The 18,989-nt window shown below is 37.2% G+C and overlaps 1 protein-coding gene across 2 annotated transcripts in view; it reads right to left on the bottom strand.

Moving 5' to 3' along the window:
• Positions 1-18,989, bottom strand: part of EGFR (epidermal growth factor receptor) — a 199,332-nt gene that overhangs the window by 101,467 nt on the left and 78,876 nt on the right. The gene's annotated exons all lie outside the window — the stretch shown is intronic.

The following is an 18,989-nucleotide window of genomic DNA, read 5'->3' as shown; positions in this document are numbered from 1 at the left end:
TACAGTACCATGGTTACCAGGCTTCTGGGGTTTGTCTAGCTCTGACATATGATAAAGTTAAGTTCAGGAAAAGAATAGAAAAATAACAGAAAAGGCAAGTCCTTGTTCTGAATAAACAATTCAATTATCTGACCCAAACAGTGGAGTTAAGCTGGCCAGGAGATGAACATAATTGTTGTCCACAATATTCACCTCATTCCTCATTTGGCCACAAAGTTTCTCTGGTTGAATTTGGTGTTAAGTGGTTCCAGTCGTACTCTAACCACATCACATAGCAATATGAATTGACTATATGCTCTAACACGCTCTTCCCCCCGATATGCCTGTTTAACTGTAATGGGCCACAAGTGGCCATAAGTACAGAATGCACCAATGCACCTCAGTCTACATATGGCTGCAACTATCACTATTGCTTTGTGGGCAAGAGCAGAAGTAAAATGCGTATCCTGCTCGGCATCCAGCAGTTTGCGTCCAACACTACATGACCCTCACAGTGTGGAATGGCCATTATGCGGAATGGTGATGCAAAGGCGGAAATAGAAGATTGAATTGCTAGAACTTTAAGCCTTTCCGGCCTGCTCACGCATTTCATTTGTGTTTACCAGCCACACACAGGCTGGATGACTGCTTTCAAGTCTAACTCTGAGCGCAACATGCAGGAAATTAGTTTCTATTTGAACCTGCACAAAAAAAGCCTAAGTAAAATGTTAAAAAAAAAAAAAATGTAAGTGTTTGACAGGTATTATCAGGGATGGGCTGCATTTTACATTAGGTGGAGCAAAAGTTTAAGCCTGAGTACAAATATCTTAGTGTCATGAAATATAATATATTATTGTCACTTTCTGTGTAGGAAGTACTTATGGCCAGTGTGAGATGGTTACGAAATCTACAACTGTAATTCGTTTCCTGCTGGGTGGACAATAAAAAGTCAAAATGATGTCATGCTGAAAGATGACATCAGGTAATGGTTTATGCAATTGTTATAAAAGCTTGAATTGTGAAAGTTTTATGGAGTCATATAATTATTGATTGCTTCTTGTACTAGACAATAATCAATAAAACTTCTATTTGCAAATATTTAAAGATAATGTTCAGGATATTGTTGGCTAAGTACATGTTGTATGTGCAGCACTGAAAGCAGACATAGGAAAACGGGGTACAAAGGAGCAACATTTTTGCTATATTTAGTCGCAAAATGTTGCACATTTTGCTATGAAATTTGGGTATTTCTTCCCAATCACATTGCACAGCAGAAGTATTTGACCACTTCATGGCATTGCACAAAATGCAAACAAAAGCAAATCCTGTAGATTGCTTCACTAGAACTTCACACCTGTTCTTCTGCAAACCTCGAGTCATGATTCCACAGCAGCTTCACTCATCCCTAATACAGGATTACACCCATTTAAATATATATTCAAATTTGTGTATGTGTAATCACAGGCACATGGCAACTTTACACATATGAAAACGTATTTATTTATTCACTTTTTAAAATGAACAGTAACTTCAACAGCAACAGAGCTGAAGGCTCTAGTTTTATCTAGAATGAGACTGGGGGAATAGCTGACTAATATATTATTATTATTAGAGAGATAATCTGGGCTTAGTACAGCCTGGCACCTGGCTCCAGAAGAATAGGAGACTGGTCTGTTATTATTATTATTATTACCATTTATTTATATATCGCCAGTCATTCCGCAGCGCTGTACAGAGAACTCCCTCACATCAGTCCCTGCCCCATTGGGGATTACAGTCTATATTCCCTAACAGACACATAGACACATACACACAGAGACAGACAGACAGGCAGACAGACAGACAGACAGACACAGACTAGGGTCAATTTGTTAGCAGCCAATTAACCTACCAGTATGTTTTTGGAGAGTGGGAGGAAACCGGAGCACCCGGAGTAAACCCACGCAAACACGGGGAGAACATACAAACTCCTCACAGAAATATAGGATTGAGAGGCTAACATCAAACACAAAGGAATTGGCAATGGAGGTGTTCTCATCAAAACGTGATCCCTTGTGTTTACCAAAACGATCATCTTAGGACAAGGCTCAACAAAAATGGGGATTGGTTTGTGATCACTACAGTTACCATTAGCATGACAACCACACTTTTCATTCTACATCAACCTTGTGCATTTGTCAAACATTGTTTGTTATTTTTGTTAGAAGCATATATTCTTTAGATATGATATGAATTAAAAACAAACTGGACTTTTACAATTATATTATTAAGTTTTCATTGTTGTTAAGTTTGCAAGAGGAGTTTTCATTGCGATTAACTTGTGTCTTGTAATAAGTTGATTGAAACTATACAGCAACAAAGTCCAAAACCTCCTACATTGGAAGGAATGTGCATTAAACATAGTGTCAGACATAAGCAACAAGTAACCACACTAATGCATATTAATATAAATCAGCCTATTTATTGCTGAACTAATAGGATAACTGAAATGATTCAAATGTTTAAACTGTAATGAACTAAAACTGGCCAACATGTAATTAGTCTCATGTCTTTGGAGAAATCTGTATTAAAAAAAGTGATACATAAATGTATGAAGCATATCTCTCTTGTATACTGTATAATGGTGCTAGTGTTATGGTGCGATGCACCAGCCTGAGTGTAATCATACACTTGCAGTCTCTTCTTTAATAAAATTCCTGATATAGATTGGTGGCTAAATTGACAATTCAATTTTGTGCTAGACACTTCTCTAGAGCAATGGAGAATCATATATGTCAATTGTAGTGATATACCTATATGTTAGTGTTTAAAGTAGGGATGTGCACCGGGCACTTTTGGTGTCTCGTGTTTTGTGTTTTGGATTCGGATTTGCTTGAGGTTTTGGGTTCGGATTTGTTTCGCAAAACATCTGACGAAAGGTTTTGGTTCGGATTTAAGGTTTTGGATTTATTTTGAAAAATAAATCACAGCACAGCACGAGATATAGCAGGACAGAGGACCACCTAACACACCCTCCCTCTACCCTGATCAATGCCCGAGTGAAGATGGCTGCGACTAGCGGGCAATTTATAGGATCCGAGTATCGCGAGATCCGACAGCGGGATTATGACTCAGAGCCTCGGTTTCAGTTTTGCAATTGGCGGGAATACCCGGACCTGTCTCGGATCCGGCTCGGATCGGCAACGTTCGGGTGGGCTCGGATTTCAGAAATCCGAGTGCGCTCATCTCTAGTTTAAAGGATATCATACCTCCAAAAATTCCTGATTAAAAAAATATGGGAAATGGGGATACACCTTGACCCACATCCCTTTTGCCTGAATTAGTTCAAAACAGCCCGGAAAAAGCTGGGACTGTTTGGGACATGTGGCACAGAATAGATGACAAACATTTAACTCAGAATGCAGTGTACTCTAAACCAGCCAAACATGCTGCACTCCCATAATAAGCCTATGAAGTCTCAGGAGTAATACAGCATGATCCTGCATCTCTTCCTCTCTGTTGCACTGTAAGTCTCCTGTGGATATGCTCCATCTGTACATGAATAACAGCATATCGCATTCAGAACCGTTTAGTGAAGATCTTTAAGGTTACCATCTCTTAGATAATTGGCACTATGTAACATATCAGGAAATCATCCAGAAGTTTACTCATCTACAAATGCCGACTACAAATAATAACACAATTTGAGAGGGCCACAAGTGGCAGTATCTGTTTAAGTGATATCCATGTAAATCCCAAATAGATTAGCCATATGCATTTTGCATCTCAGTTTTTGCCAAGAGATGTAACATAAGACAAATCATTGCATTCCTTTCATACATAACAGCTTGCTCTATAAATATAGCACATTTTATTGGATTGGGAACAAGTATCAAACTGTGCAAAAATCAGTTTGATTATGTGTTTATCTTCCTTTAAAACAAACACAGTGCACAACACAGTTCTAATCATATCAGCAGTGACCTGCGGCTCTTTCTGTATCCCAGTAAGCTAATAATCAGGCATTCTATATTTAACACATGATAGGTATCTATGTTCATTAGAATATCTTATTATAATATGTTTTTTATTATCATATAATGTATGAAAAAGCCTTGAACTTTTCGACAGAGACAGAAACAGAAACCGAGCTATATATAGTTATGTAATCTGTAGTCACGCATGGTTGTCAATCTGTTGCAGTAATCTGTACTGATATTTTAATAAAGCATTTTTTTCCCCACTGTCCCCTTCTGGCTATCGCAAGAGTCTTTGATAGTCTTCACCAGTCCGGGGAAATTGATAAATAGGAAAAAAGCCTTATATCTGGTTCAACCTCAAGTCTGCGCCAGGTTTTACACCTATTAAGTAGATCCTATCAATAAGTCCTGTGAGTGCTTTCTGTCTGTATATATTCTCTTTCTGTATCTATATCTATAAAGAGAGCGAGTGTGAGAGACAACAAGCTGAAGAAGCCTGTAAATAGACATAAGTGAAATTGGGGTTAAAGGCCAAACTGGCCAAGTGCATTTTGTGGAACAGTTTAGAAAATCTCACTCATTTGTACCTGTAAAGTTTCCCTTGGGCATCCACTTCTGTTTATTACCTTTTCACAATAGTATTTCCTACAATCCATTTCTATAGGTATGTTGCTTTTCAACTTTTATATATGAATATTTGTATCTGACAGACAAGACAATGACATTCTGAACAGAAGGGTGTTGGATAAACACATAATATAACATATAACATTACACATGAAACTATGCATATGTTTATAGATACTGTAGATAGGTGCCATTAAACTGTTCATACTGATCACAAGCAAAGCTTTAGAATTGCCAAGAGCACCTGCAGGTATGACATATGTATCTATTCCTCTGTCACGCAATCCCCATGTCACTCATCTAAAATGAACAGAGGCCATAAAGACACATGTCCGCAATTCTCTCTAATTTCCTTCACTCAAAAGCTACAATGTTTTCTAACTAGTTATTCTACTGGTTTACTCCTTTCTTTGACCCTGTGCCTCTCCCAATCCATGTGTACCATATGACTTACTATGACAATAGTAAGTAAATAGCGTCAATACGAAGGGAATGTAGGTTTAAACCTCAGTAAAGGAAAACAAACTTTTAAATTGCTTTCTGTGGGTCAAAAGGAAATAAATGGCCATTTCAAGTACTTATGCTTATGGCTTATAAAGTGAAACTGTTAATATTTAGCTAAGGAGTAGCAGACTAGATGAGCATGTCAGAGTATGCAATCTGTAGCACACCCTTTTCAGCAATAGACAGTGATAAGCGCATAAGCAATGTGGACACATAAATCTGCAGGCAAAGCTAACAGTACAAATGTACATACCAAACAGGGGTAAAAAAAAAAGCAAAATGACCAAAAGACAGCGTGGTAAAAGCTATGGACAAGGTAATCCCTGCTAAAATATCCACAGTTTGGTTCTACATGTGGGCAGCACAGTGGCCTAGTGGTTAGCACTTCTGCCTAACAGCACTGGGGTCATGAGTTCAATTCCCAACCATGCCTTATCTGTGAGGAGTTTGTATGTTCTCCCTGTGTTTGCATGGGTTTTCTCCAGGTGCTCCGGTTTCCTCCCACACTCCAAAAACATAGGAATTTAGAATGTAAGCTCCAATGGAGCAGGGACTGATGTGACAGCGCTACGGAATTAGTGGCACAATATAAATAAATGATGATGATACATGTGTATATAGTACTGCACCCACTAGTAATCTACCATATGGGCAATTGAAGTTACTAAACCTACACATCTTATATTAAATAAGTAAAAGTCTTATTTGCTAATGCTAAATTCATATTCCAGATGTATGTTCTGTAGAAAGAAATCCAACCACACCCATCATGGTTTTGATCATTATTGCTATCCTTTATTTTCACAGCGCCAATTTATGCCATAGCAACGTACAATCAAGTGAACAAACAAAGACTGTCAAATACAGCAGCGATAAAAAGGAGAGCGAGAGGGCCCTGCACGCTAAATCTTACAATGTGAAGCTCTCAGGGTACATCCAAATGGACTTTTTCTTCTTATTATAAGGATGTCATATGCTTTGCTGCTACCATATTTTTCCCCCCAGAATTGCAGCCAAGTGAATGGAGAGAAACTTTAGGAGCGCACCTGGATCACCAAATCACTTTTAATAAGCTGGAAAGAAAACAACCAAAACATGTCTTTGTGTATGTGGACTAAGGCATGGACCTGTACGGCCTATATTAAGTCCTCGGCTCATGCATGAATATGAATGTACAAACGTGAGAGCGTTAGATAGGTTTGTGATACATTTACAATGTATTTTTCTGCAAATCTCCTTTTCCCTCTTCCACTCACTACCTATAATTACAATGTAACAATCACAATTGAGTTTTGTCAGCTGTATCAATTGTCTTGTCTGTCAGTGAGGAAAATATCCTGCCTTTCTCTGTGTGAATTGATGGAGCACAATACTGTACATCTTATTCTATACTTGTCAGTATGGTCTGTGTGCGTTTTGTGATATGTTATCATTTTAAATAATGCATGTAGCCAATTGTTTTCTATGTCTGTGGTATTAACTGACATTGACAACATACACGTGACAGGTAACTGGCCTGAAATATTTTGCTAGCACAATGGAAATTAATTAAGTGCACACTTATAGCGTGTCTTACCTAGAGCATTTCGGTAAGACAAGTTTGTCTAATTACAGAACGCACCGTTTTTGATTCGTACATCATCATTGCAATGATAATTAGTGAGCCAAATAATTTTCACATTTAAAGAAACGCTTCCGTATATGGCATAAACGGCTGGTTCATTATCCAGAGCGGAACAAGTAGCCGCCCCTTTATTAAAGCCTATTTAAATCTAGATACACTTTAGATAGAGATAACACACAACACACCATCATGTTGCGTTCCTGTTGTATTTTATAAACTTATATAAATTGTATACATATACTATACATCATACAGAATAAGAATAGATATTGTAAACTGCTTCCAGCACAGAGCATTGTTTGCAGTTGGCCAACTCAAAATCCATGAGTATTGTCAATAAAATAATTTTTAGAATGCTAAATTAACCCATAATAGAACTCCTCGCCCTTCTATACCTTGGTGATGGTTTATGTGTACAATAGTCCATATCTGTAAAATCCAATTAAGACATTAAAAGGGAATGTTATTGTTGGTCATAGAGGCTGGCGACAGGAAGGAAGAGTAAAAAAAAAAAAAAGGAAAAAACAATACAACACAAGAAAATAACACACAAAAAAATCAAAAGTGAATCCACTGATGTTAAAATATTTCATATAATCACGGATAAACATAAGCAGACACAAATACAAGGGACTGATCTTCATACTGGTCATCAAAGTTACCAGAGTATCCTTTATGGCTACATTCAGCAGCATACCCTGGATTCCACACATCTAAAACATGGTTTGTCAACTCTTTTGTTTTTTTCACAAAGTACTACTTATGCCTAATAATGTTTAAGAAATTCCCCATCTGATTATTGCATGTGCATTTCACACTATACTAATAAAGTAAACTATTATTTTGTTAAAGCTGTGTGGCCATTGCCTAAGGCAGCATACTATTAAATGTTACTTGTCACGGGAGGAGGCACACTTACACCTAATCAAAAAATCGAGACAGAAAGAGCTCATGACCCAGATCACATGCATGTGCTAAACTAACTAACTGGCAATTGATAGATTGTAATTACTAATAATAATTGAGTCATAGAAAAAGTATGCCTAAAAAACTATTCAAACCCAACTGTATTATGCTAGAGTAGACCTCATGGGCACCCTTTTAGGCAGTAATTTCAATGTCCTGTTTTGGATGACATCCTTATAGCAGCAGAATGCCCAGGACAACTGCTATGTGTCCATGATTCAATGAAAATCCTTTTGTAGATTTGTATATAGAAAACATAGTTGTTAACAAATTTTGCAACTTCCAAGAGCACTGCTGTCAGGTTCATATAAGAGGATCATGTGTGGTGTAGTCTAGACAGACCTTGATGAACTACAATTCCCATAATGATAGGTTTACTGAACTTATAGTTTCATGTTTTGCATTTTAAATATTCCTCATCAATCATCAGTAAAGTATAAAACCTATAGAATTTCCACCAAAAATGTTTAAAATCTGGGATTGGCACTGGAAAGTGGAGAGAGTTGGCTATGACTAAAGGAATGATTTCCAATGACTTTCTCCCATATTTATAGCCTTACTACTCTATTCATGGAAAACAAGTAATGGATAAATTGTGGGGGACAATTTTAGTTTCATAGTATTGTGAAATCGCATTTCTAAGGGTAAACATATAAAAATGACTTGTACAAATTATCTACATAACAAACGAGACAGTTGACAACAAATGCTGTAAAATTAAAGACTTTCCACACTGCCTCTGTTTGCAAGTGGACATGTTTAATGTTTAAATATCACCCACTGGCAGCTGTCATACAACATATATATTGAAGAGACTATAATCTGAATGTGTTCATTCTGACTAAAAATAGCTCACAATTGCACAGACAATAATTAAATTAAAAGCTAAACAGCTAAACATCAAACAGAAGCCTTAAGGTTTCATGCATAAAAAGAATCTTGGGAAATGTGCAAATATATTTGCAAGTTACCATGCTTGATATTTAAAATTTAATCTTACAATAGATTTGAAACAAAGGTAGCTTATTGTGCAATTTGTAGACTATCTCATGCAGATCAACAGACTACAATATACATCTAAGAACACATACTAAAACCTATATTTATATGCATTGAGTGGATGCTATAATAACATTATGATTCAAACAGACAGATGTGTTTTTTTCATACAGTCAGAAAATGACAGCAGGAGCTTTTGGCCCTGGCAGTAGTAAGTGGTTAGGACAGAGCCGTAACTAGGGCTGTGCCACAGGGGCGACTGCCCAGGGCGCAACGCTGAAGGGGGCACAATTTAGGACTATTTTAGGTTAGTTTGGTTAAAATTGAGGGCTAGAGGGGCGGCATTTGTCTTTCTCGCCCCAGGCGCTAGAATTCTAAGTTACGGCTCTCAGTTAGGAATATATAGGTAGTTAAACACAATGCTCCGGAATTTGTGTCCTTCAACAAGATAATCATGGCTATGACTATTTCATCTCTAGTGAACACCACTATATGACTGGTGATATGGGCTAGTGGCATCCATGTTTATTATGTGCTACTATGAAAGAAACTCCTTAAATATTTCAAATGCCAGCCTTCGTGGTAATAAAAAAAAAAGTGAAACAGAGTAGCCCAGAAGGAAACTGATCTCCAGCTCCCTTTGCCAGACTTCACATGTAATAGAACAGTAATTTGAAATGAACAATTGTGGCAAATACAACTTTATTACAATTCACCATTTTCAGCCACTTCTGCTTTCTTGCGCTACACTGATTGGTCCATCTGGTTTGCCTATATACCACAGGTTTAATACATTGTAAATGCATTTAAACAGGTAGGCACGTAAGCTAATTAGTCTAGTTTAAATAAAAAAATAGTTTAACAGTTTTAATCAGAATAAGTGATATGATTATATAATACAATAAAACCGTTCTTTAATTTTTTTTAAAATTCAGACACATATATCTGTTCTAAAAGAGCAGTACCTAACCCCTGTCCCTATACTACAGGATTACTGATTGAGTCGTGTGTCGTGTCTGTCTGTTTAAGCTCTTATGGAATTTTTAGTCTCTGTCCGCAGCATGCAGCGGAAGCTGTGAAAGTCTAAATAAATTCCGGACAGCAGATATGGAGGACATTATTACATATGAAGATTTCCTGAACAGCCCAAACATAAACAGAGACTGGATTTCGCTGCTGCTGCCTCCAGGAAAGGAAGTGGGGCCAATGCTGATTTAGGTGGCAGCTCCCTCTTGTCTTCCAAAGTACAAGACTCTTGTGTAACTTAGCCAGGAAAATAAAAGTGAGCTTTCCATTGTGGGGGCATAAAAACCCACACATTTCACACATCATTCCTGCACAGCTCACCAGCTGCTTCAGCATTCCCCAGCTGCAGAGAGATGCATTCCAGCCCTCTTACTGCCAGCACTACTACAGGAAAGCTGCCAAGGCAGTACACAGGGTCACAGATGACACTTCTGCACATGGAAAAGAGCCTTGGAAAAGTTCCTGGATATCTGCACTCCTACAGTTGGTATTAAATGAATTGTATTTTAAAACATAAGGATACTGCAGTTTGTCTAGTGAATGGACTGAAACGGCTTCCCTCATCATAGCCCCTTAATAGTTTGCTCCAACTGAGAATGATAACGATGCTATTGCTGTTGAATGTTGTATCTGGTGTTAGTGTTTCCTTAAGCAAACAGCTATTGCTGCAAGAGGCAAAGTTCAAATAAAGTGCTGTTCTTTAAGGTGTGCCCATCACTTACGCATAGTGAATGTAGTGATTTTGATGAGTGGACCAATATTCATAAGAATCCAACCTTATAAGTTACTAGGGACCAGTGATAACATTAAGGCAAGTGGCACAAAATGACATTTGTAGTCCAGGCATGTGAGATGCTTTTAGGGGAACAAAAAAGGTGTACTTTGTATAGTTAATAACCTGTATGGTGTAGTAGCGATGCTATTATTACTCCAAGCACACTAATGAACGTAAACAAGTGTGTTTCTCTCCTGAAGGCAAGTTAGCTACATTACTTGGTCACTTCCTAATGAAGTGGGCAGGATGGAAGCCTCCATGGCGCGATTCACATAATTTAGGCCCCTCCCCTGCAGCAAAATTACACTTTTGCAAAATTGCATCACGTGGACGTGGCCACAATTTTGTGATTCACAATGCCCCGCCCCTACCATCCTCACACTCGCAAGTAGGAGGTAGTAACAACTATGGGTCCCATCAAGGTCCCTCAGCTACGGAGCCCTGTGTAGCTGCTATCTGTTCTACTCCAGGCACTGTATTCTTCTGCAGGTCTGTGTTCCACAGGTAACGTAATGAACTCTCCTCTGTGTGACCGGCTACACCACACGGGATTCAGTCCTCTGTTTCTGTACTGCTCTATAAACTGTACTATCATGAATCGCGTCACCACAGCCCTGCACACATCCCCTGACGCAATGAGGTTTTCACACATGATGATGTGATTCGCAGCATCAGGTCCAATCCACTGCTAAATAATGGCGTGAACTGCGTCCTTATGAAGCGGAGGCGGGTCCTGATAACATCCTGTCCCCTGCTCTCTTCAAAAGTGATCTGGGAGAGCGGTCTATACTCTCCTAGGAGGACTCCCTAAATTTTGTGAGTCTCCCGGACATTTTAGGAGAACAGACAAGTATGCTTTTACTGACAGAATTTGAGACAAAAATGACCTATACTTGGAGGAGGTCTGTTTTCCATTCTAGGTGCTCATAAGGCCATACTACTAGTGTGTGACAATACTACTAAAAATGTTGATAACTACACATGAAATGGGTTTGGTTTGGTGTGTTGGACATAGTGTAGTTATAAATAGATTGAGCTTTTACACACATATGAGGCCAAATTTGAAAAGATCTGGATGGTTCCAAGGGACAGGGTGGTCTGGCAATTACCAACCACACTGAGAGGCAGACTGGCACTTGTTGTGAAGTGGGCAGGGCATTGATGATGCAATGTGCATCACCACACAGCAGAGGGCGAGGCTTGATGATGCAAAGGCAAACAGGTCATCATGCCAGACACATATACCCCTTGAAGGCAAGCATGAATTTGCGGGCACTTTACAAATATTTCTGAAAATATGAAACAAAAATTGCTGAGTCATTATTTTTTGGTTTTCTTACCTCACTGCGCTACTGAAACTTTAATATTGTTTTGACACTTTAAAGAACAGTCAATTCTTTTTCCCTTTGAGAGTCATATTTTTAAAAGAGTGATCTCATTAAAGACAAGAGATGTTTGCATATGAGGGGTGAATAGATAAATGAAGACTATACCGGACCTGCCAATTTGAATAGTTTTTTACAGTGAGGTTGTGTTACACTTCACCAAGCTAAGGGGTGCACAAAGCTGACTGTTTTTCCAAGACAGTGTGCACACAAAACTAATGTATGAAATTACCACTAGTTAAATGGACATAAGAGCAAAAACTAGTATGTAGTACTTCGCAAACTTAGCATGTTATTGCAGAAAAAAATGAAAGTCACAACTTATTAATAAAAACAGTGTACTTATTGCCGCATTGAAGTAAATGCTCAGCATGTGTACTGTGGTATCTTCCATGTTCACCAAAACCAACATTTCCTTGATATGCCTCACCTACAACCATATAGTCAAATATACCACCACATAGCCATTAAGCCCCATGTGCCCTGCCGGTATATAACCAATATGTCCATATACCCTCACATGCCACCGGATAGCCAATATGTTCCACATATAGCCATTGACTTTTATAGTACATGGAGACGTAAGAGACCATATGATATAGCCTCATGCCATCTGACCTATATTAATTGCGACTACTGTCCACAGGAACAGTAACGGCAGCATCAATGCTCATCCATGTTTCTTCTCTGTCCCCCAATTTCTTGTTTAACAGCAGAGTGTGTGTGTGTGTGTGTGTGTGTAGCATGGGGACATAAGTGGTAGAATGGTGGCTTAGGCATGGGAGCCTCAGTTCAGCCAGTGGGCCAGCCTGTTGAAAACAAAACAAAGAAAACAGTGGCTAGACTTTGCTGTGTGATAACCAATCGGTTCCAGTAACTCCATAACCTCTAGCCTTTGCACCTGCATTATAGTCCTTTTTTAATGCTTCCTACTCCCTTTAATTGCGTTCCTTGCAAGTGAACGCATTGGGGACAAGGAGTGTCCTCCATTCACTCCCCTTGCCCGCCAGTACTAGATAACCACCAAACGTGATTGCATTTGACATGTGGTGTCACTGGTGTTTAACACAACGCTCAAAATGTCATTATGCCTGGATAAAAATGTAAAGAAAGCCTCAATAAACTGTAACCTCATTGGAAAGTACAACTAGTTTCACTGGTATCCACGTTCACAACGCATTGTGATGTCCATGGTTGAATCCAGTTACTCTTAAAAGTGAAAATAAACAGAGAGTTTTATTCTACTAATGTGTTCCTGACAGACTAGTCTTTTGCATTAAAATGGTTAGAGGAATCATAACATATTCTTTTTTAATTGTTACATGATTCTTTTGGGAAAAAAATGCCTAGTGCCAGCAATGAAATGCTTGAGCTATGCCATTGTATAGGGTGTAAAATGAAGGATCCTTATGCATGGCAACGCAAGCTTTGAAATATAAATAGCTGCTGCTTTTCCCTTGCTCCTACATGTCCTGCATGCTTTCTGAGATGCTTTCTGCAAAGCCTTGTTCCATCTGTTTTCCCACAGTCCATCAACACTTGCAGAACTGTCAGCAAACACTACCTGTAGTGCAATTAGACATCCTGCCTGACTTATTGCCTGCATGCCAGGAATGTAATCTTATCCAAAAGTGGCATCAGACTCACAGCAGACATTAGATGTGGAAACAAATAGACGAACAATAATACACACAATTCTTTTCATGATATTACACTGAATGAATATGCAGCACTTTTTTATTTTACTTTTAGCTGACTTATTACTACATTTATAACATAATTTTAAATCACATTTACTGATTGATAAGATTATTTGCACATTATTGTCATTATATACTCTGATGCCTTCTGGCAGATACAGATTTCAGCTAATATATCAATATATTTAATAAGATAGTAGGCTCTAGTAGATTCTAGGCTCTAACATCACATCACATCTTATTTATTACATAGAATAAAGTTTACAGTTTAAGGATACAGTTGCCTGCCTTGTCATGCAAAGTCTTTAGGGGTCTATTTTATAAGGCACTGCAATATTTGAAAATTTTCTATTGCAGCTTGTCGCGGTCATAGAAAATCCTCTATCGTGCGATATATCATCATCATCATCATCATCAGTTATTTATATAGCGCCACTAATTCCGCAGCGCTGTACAGAGAACTCATTCACATCAGTCCCTGCCCCATTGGAGCTTACAGTCTAAATTCCCTAATATAGACACACACACTCGCACACATATACATACAGACAGGTAGAGACTAGGGTCAATTTTTGATAGCAGCCAATTAACCTATCAGTATGTTTTTGGAGTGTGGGAGGAAACCGGAGCACCCGGAGGAAACCCACGCAAACACAGGGAGAACATACAAACTCCACACAGATAAGGCCATGGTCGGGAATCAAACTCATGACCCCAGTGCTGTGAAGCACAAGTGCTAACCACTAGGCTACTGTGCTGCCCATATATATCAATACAATTTTGCAGGGGCCACTGAGCGATGCTCACCTCACTGGCAATACAGTACTGGCTGGCAGCAGCAAGAGGACATGCATGAGGGTATTTAGGGCTTTCTACCCTCTGATAAATAGCCCTGCTAGTATATACTTTTGATAGGTTGGTTAATATAAGTAATGCTACACTTGACAGATGAGCTACAGACAAATTAATTGTCTATCATTTGTATTACAAATCAATTTATATAGTACTATAAAGTTGTCTGAAATGCTACATTTAGAATGATCAGAAATGTCTTCCTTACAATATGGAGACATTTGGTACCATTATTAGTCTGTAAAGATGCATTTTTGCCCCTCCCACTTGAAACTTGCTACACTTGCCTACCTATGAATACAAAGGAGTTGGCCGAATAGAAGTACCATGTAATGTTCAGGCGCGGGCCGAGAGGTATCAGCCCGAGGGGCGCACAGGCGGCCGCATTACATGACACGCGATGACGCGGCCGCATCGCGTGTCAAGTGATGCGGCCGCCTCGGATTCGGCGGCCGCATCGGATTCGGCCGCCGGTAACATAAAAAAAAATATTGCACGGGGGGACGGACGGACGGGGGGGAGGTGACAGGCCCAAACAGCCACCCCCGGTAATGCTGCTAACATTCTAAAGCTGATTAGCTTCAGGTTGCTCTAGTCCTGCCCAATTCATCTCCCATGTGTAACTATGTTTACATCATGTGTTCATCACCTGGATGATGGTGTCTCTGGGCCTGATTCATTAAGGATCTTAACTTGAGTAACTTCTTATTTCAGTCTCCTGGACAAAACCATGCTACAATGCAAGGGGTGCAAATTAGTATTCTGCTTTGCACATAAGTTAAATACTGACTGATTTTTCATGTAGCACACAAATATCAACTATAAATGTCAGTGTACAAATAAGCTATTAAGTATTTGTGTGCTATATGAAAAAACAGCCAGTATTTAACTTATGTGCAAAACAGAATACTAATTTGCACCCCTTGCATTGTAACATGGTTTTGTCCAGGAGACTGAAATAAGAAGTTTCTCAAGTGAAGATCCTTAATAAATCAGGCCCTCTATTCTTATTCTTAGCTGACGATAGAAAAACAATGTACCAAATTACATTGCAATACACTTTTTTTTAGACTATATTATATATATATATATATATATATATATATATATATATATATAAAACAAATTGTAATTATACTTTATATATAAGTGCTTGAAGAAGTACAGCCAATTCTATGTAACAGAATTCCACTAGGATGCACCCAACTAAAAATAATAGCAGTAGTAATAAAGTAATCATAATAAAAAGAACAATGTTTTATTCATTCTTCTTGCTAAAACATCTTGGCTTTTTACATACATAACATGTAGTTCCCTTGTGTTTTATAGGGTGTGGTGTTGAGGTCAAACCATACTTAAAACAGCTTAAATGATAAATATGTAAACATTTCAATGACGAGAAAGCGTAGACTGGAAATAAAAAAGTAAAATAATAATTTTGCTCAAAGTTGCCTATAAAATGTTTTAATAAATAATGTAAAAAAAAAAGTGTAAACACAAGTAGAACTCCCCAATGAGTTTTTGAGGAAAAGATTTAAGTGTAAATGTTGTTTTTAACTCCTTTGGGTAAATAGAGGAAACATAAATAATTTGATTTTGATTTACTCTGGATTTGACTAGGAAAAACAAAATGACAAAATAACTTATTTATTTTATGGTTAAGGGTATCTGAGTGTGGACTAGGAAAGAGAATGAAAAAGTCCATTACTTTGAGTTTTGCAAGAGCGTATAATAATGTGGGGCATAATTACTGATGGAGAGTCAGCCTGATGTGTTAATTAGTTGAGAATAAACTAGCAGCTCCCCACTAAAAATTGATACACATAACCTCTGCTAATATAGATATTAGACATGACTTGGGATCTTGTTTAATTCTTTCTTATATAATATAATATCACAAGCGGTTTACTTGCCTTTTACTATTAGTATATAGTAGGGTAGGTTCTCTTGGAGGGCAGTTGTTAAACTAATTAAGAAAGAAATAAAAAAAATGTTAGGTGTGCCATTTCTCTTGCTTAAGAGTGGCAAATATTATTATTTTTTTTATAAAGATATAAGAATTATAAAGATTAAACTTAAGTTTTTAGATATTTATCTAAATCAAGTATAATATTTAATCCCTTACTCTTTTTAACAAGGATGGTGCAGGAAAAAGGCTATTGTGATTAGCCAATCATTGTATAAAGCCCATTATCCACTGTCCAGCATAAATGCCAAAACAAGAAACAAAAATTATATACTGCCCCTTAATGTAAAAGTAACCAATGACTAATATAGAATAAGCATTCAAACATTTAATTAACATCCTGTATTTTTTGGCATACTTTAAGTGCAGCAATATCTTTGCAACCTAAGATTGAATATCCATTTTCAATAGCACTTACTCTTTAATAAATTTGTACTGTACTATTTAATCCAAGAAGGAATGAAGGTTTTCAATTTTGTAGAGTAATAACTAATTTATTAATTTTGTGCATCATTTGTCTTTAGATTTGTTCATCATCCATATTTCATTTTTATTATGCTTAAATGTGTTTTGCACAGCTCAAACGATAAGGGCCAAGTTAAATCCCTTAAGTAGAAATATTTTTAGATGTAATAAAAAGAAATATACTGAGCAAGAAAAATACTTTTCAAATGAGAGGTGTTTTTTGGAATGAAATCGTAGTCTATCTGGAACTTGAAACTCTTACAAAGCACAGCGAATATTGCCTTATTGCCAAAAAACAGCATAAAGAAAAATACTTTTTAGACATCATGCTGACGCTTTGATTATTACTTTGTGTTATTCGTAAAGTTAAAGCTGGAGTAGACGCTAAATAACACTAAAGGCAAAAACTAATAAAACGTCTATGAAAGTGCAATCATTGACAACAGGAACAAGTGTCTGTAACCTTACACCTACAGATTATAAAAGCTTAGCAGGCTGAAGAGAAGGTATATGATAAACATAACGAAAACTATATATATTTTTTTAGTACAAATTAAATATATACAACATAGAACCTGATATCTTCAATAAATATAGGAATATATAATTAATATATATATTAATATATTACATAAATAAAAAGATTATATAAATAATTTCTAAAGATGTATAAGTATTTAGAGCAAAAAAAACCATTACAAAGACCTTTTCATAGAAAAGCTGTTCTTTGTATTAAGTGAATAACCTAAAAGCCTGGAAACTTTATCTATAGGGATATTTACCCAAAAGCCAATGGACTACATTATATGTAGGGGGGGTATTCAATTGTTTCTTTTAACACGCTAAAACAAAAAAAAACGAGCGCTCGAAAAAAACGTCATATTATACGGTAATTTTGCGCGCGTAAACAGTTAATACGGTATTTACTCGCTGCCAGCGGGCTGAATTTCAGCTCGCTGTTCAGGGAGCTGCGAGATTAAATTTAGCGAGTAATTACCGTATTAACGGTAATATTTTTAGAGCGCTCGTTTTTTTTTGTTTTAGCGCATTAAAAGAAACAATTGAATAACCCCCGTAATGTCCATATACCTTGCCATTCGAAGGAGGGGAAGGTTCCACTTAGATTGCAGTGGAATAAAGTTATTTCAACTGCTATAACAGTTGATCGATGACCTTTAGAAGCTGCAAATCTCTTTTTGTAAAATTCTTTCCTTAATGAAGCTTTCAAATTTAAAATAACAGTATAATTATCTTGCATAATGTAGTGTTTTTACCAAATCAATAGAATATGCTTCTTATTTTTACTGATTCAGAAAATAATATTTTGTTGGATAAATATTCCTTTACTCTGCTCAAAACAATTTTGCAACTTGTCAGCAGCTCCCTATAAATATTCCGGGTAACCTCAATTACAAAAATAAATCTCCATTAGATGTATTTTTGTTTATTTTGTGCTCAGATTTTTTTCTGAATGGACTGCACTCAAATGTACCATCTAAAATTAAATACGCTCTAGGGTTTAAATTGACTCTGCCAAATTATAGCCCACGGCATACAGATCTGTTGCCAAGGTTGTAAAACTTTGGAACACAGAAAACACTGACTTGGCTTTAAATCTGGCACAAGAGAATGATACCAAAAAACACAGACTCAAGATTAAAAAATGATTATTTGTAGCATATTACTAACATCGGGCGTGATGCTGAGTTAGGAGCCTTGTTCCTGGACAAATCATGTTATAATGCAAGGGGTGCAAATTAATGTATTGTTTTTGCATACAAGGGAAATACCGGCTGCTTTTCATGTAGCACACAAATACGTGATAGCTTTATTTTTACACTGAATTTAAAGATGATCTAGGACATGCCCTAATCCCAACTATAAATCTGTCCATACATTTTAACTGTACCTTCACCTTCCAATGAATCATGGTTTTGCCAAGGTGCAAATTTGCTCATATTTTTTGCTTTTCTCCTAACTCAGCATCAGGCATCATTGTTGTTATTTACTTAAGTTCCTATTTAACCCTTATAATTTTCAACTAAACAAAGTTTCATGGCTTAGGGTTAAGACTGTTAATATATCTGGTGCCTACATATGAATTTTTGGGGTATTTCAGAGCTTTAAATATTCTACAACCAACAACCCAGAGTGTCCCAATT

This window comes from Mixophyes fleayi, chromosome 5, assembly GCF_038048845.1.
Source record: "Mixophyes fleayi isolate aMixFle1 chromosome 5, aMixFle1.hap1, whole genome shotgun sequence".
Lineage (NCBI taxonomy): Eukaryota > Metazoa > Chordata > Amphibia > Anura > Limnodynastidae > Mixophyes > Mixophyes fleayi.
The sequence above is the reverse complement of the archived record's forward strand: the minus strand, read 5'-3'. Positions and strand labels throughout refer to the sequence as shown.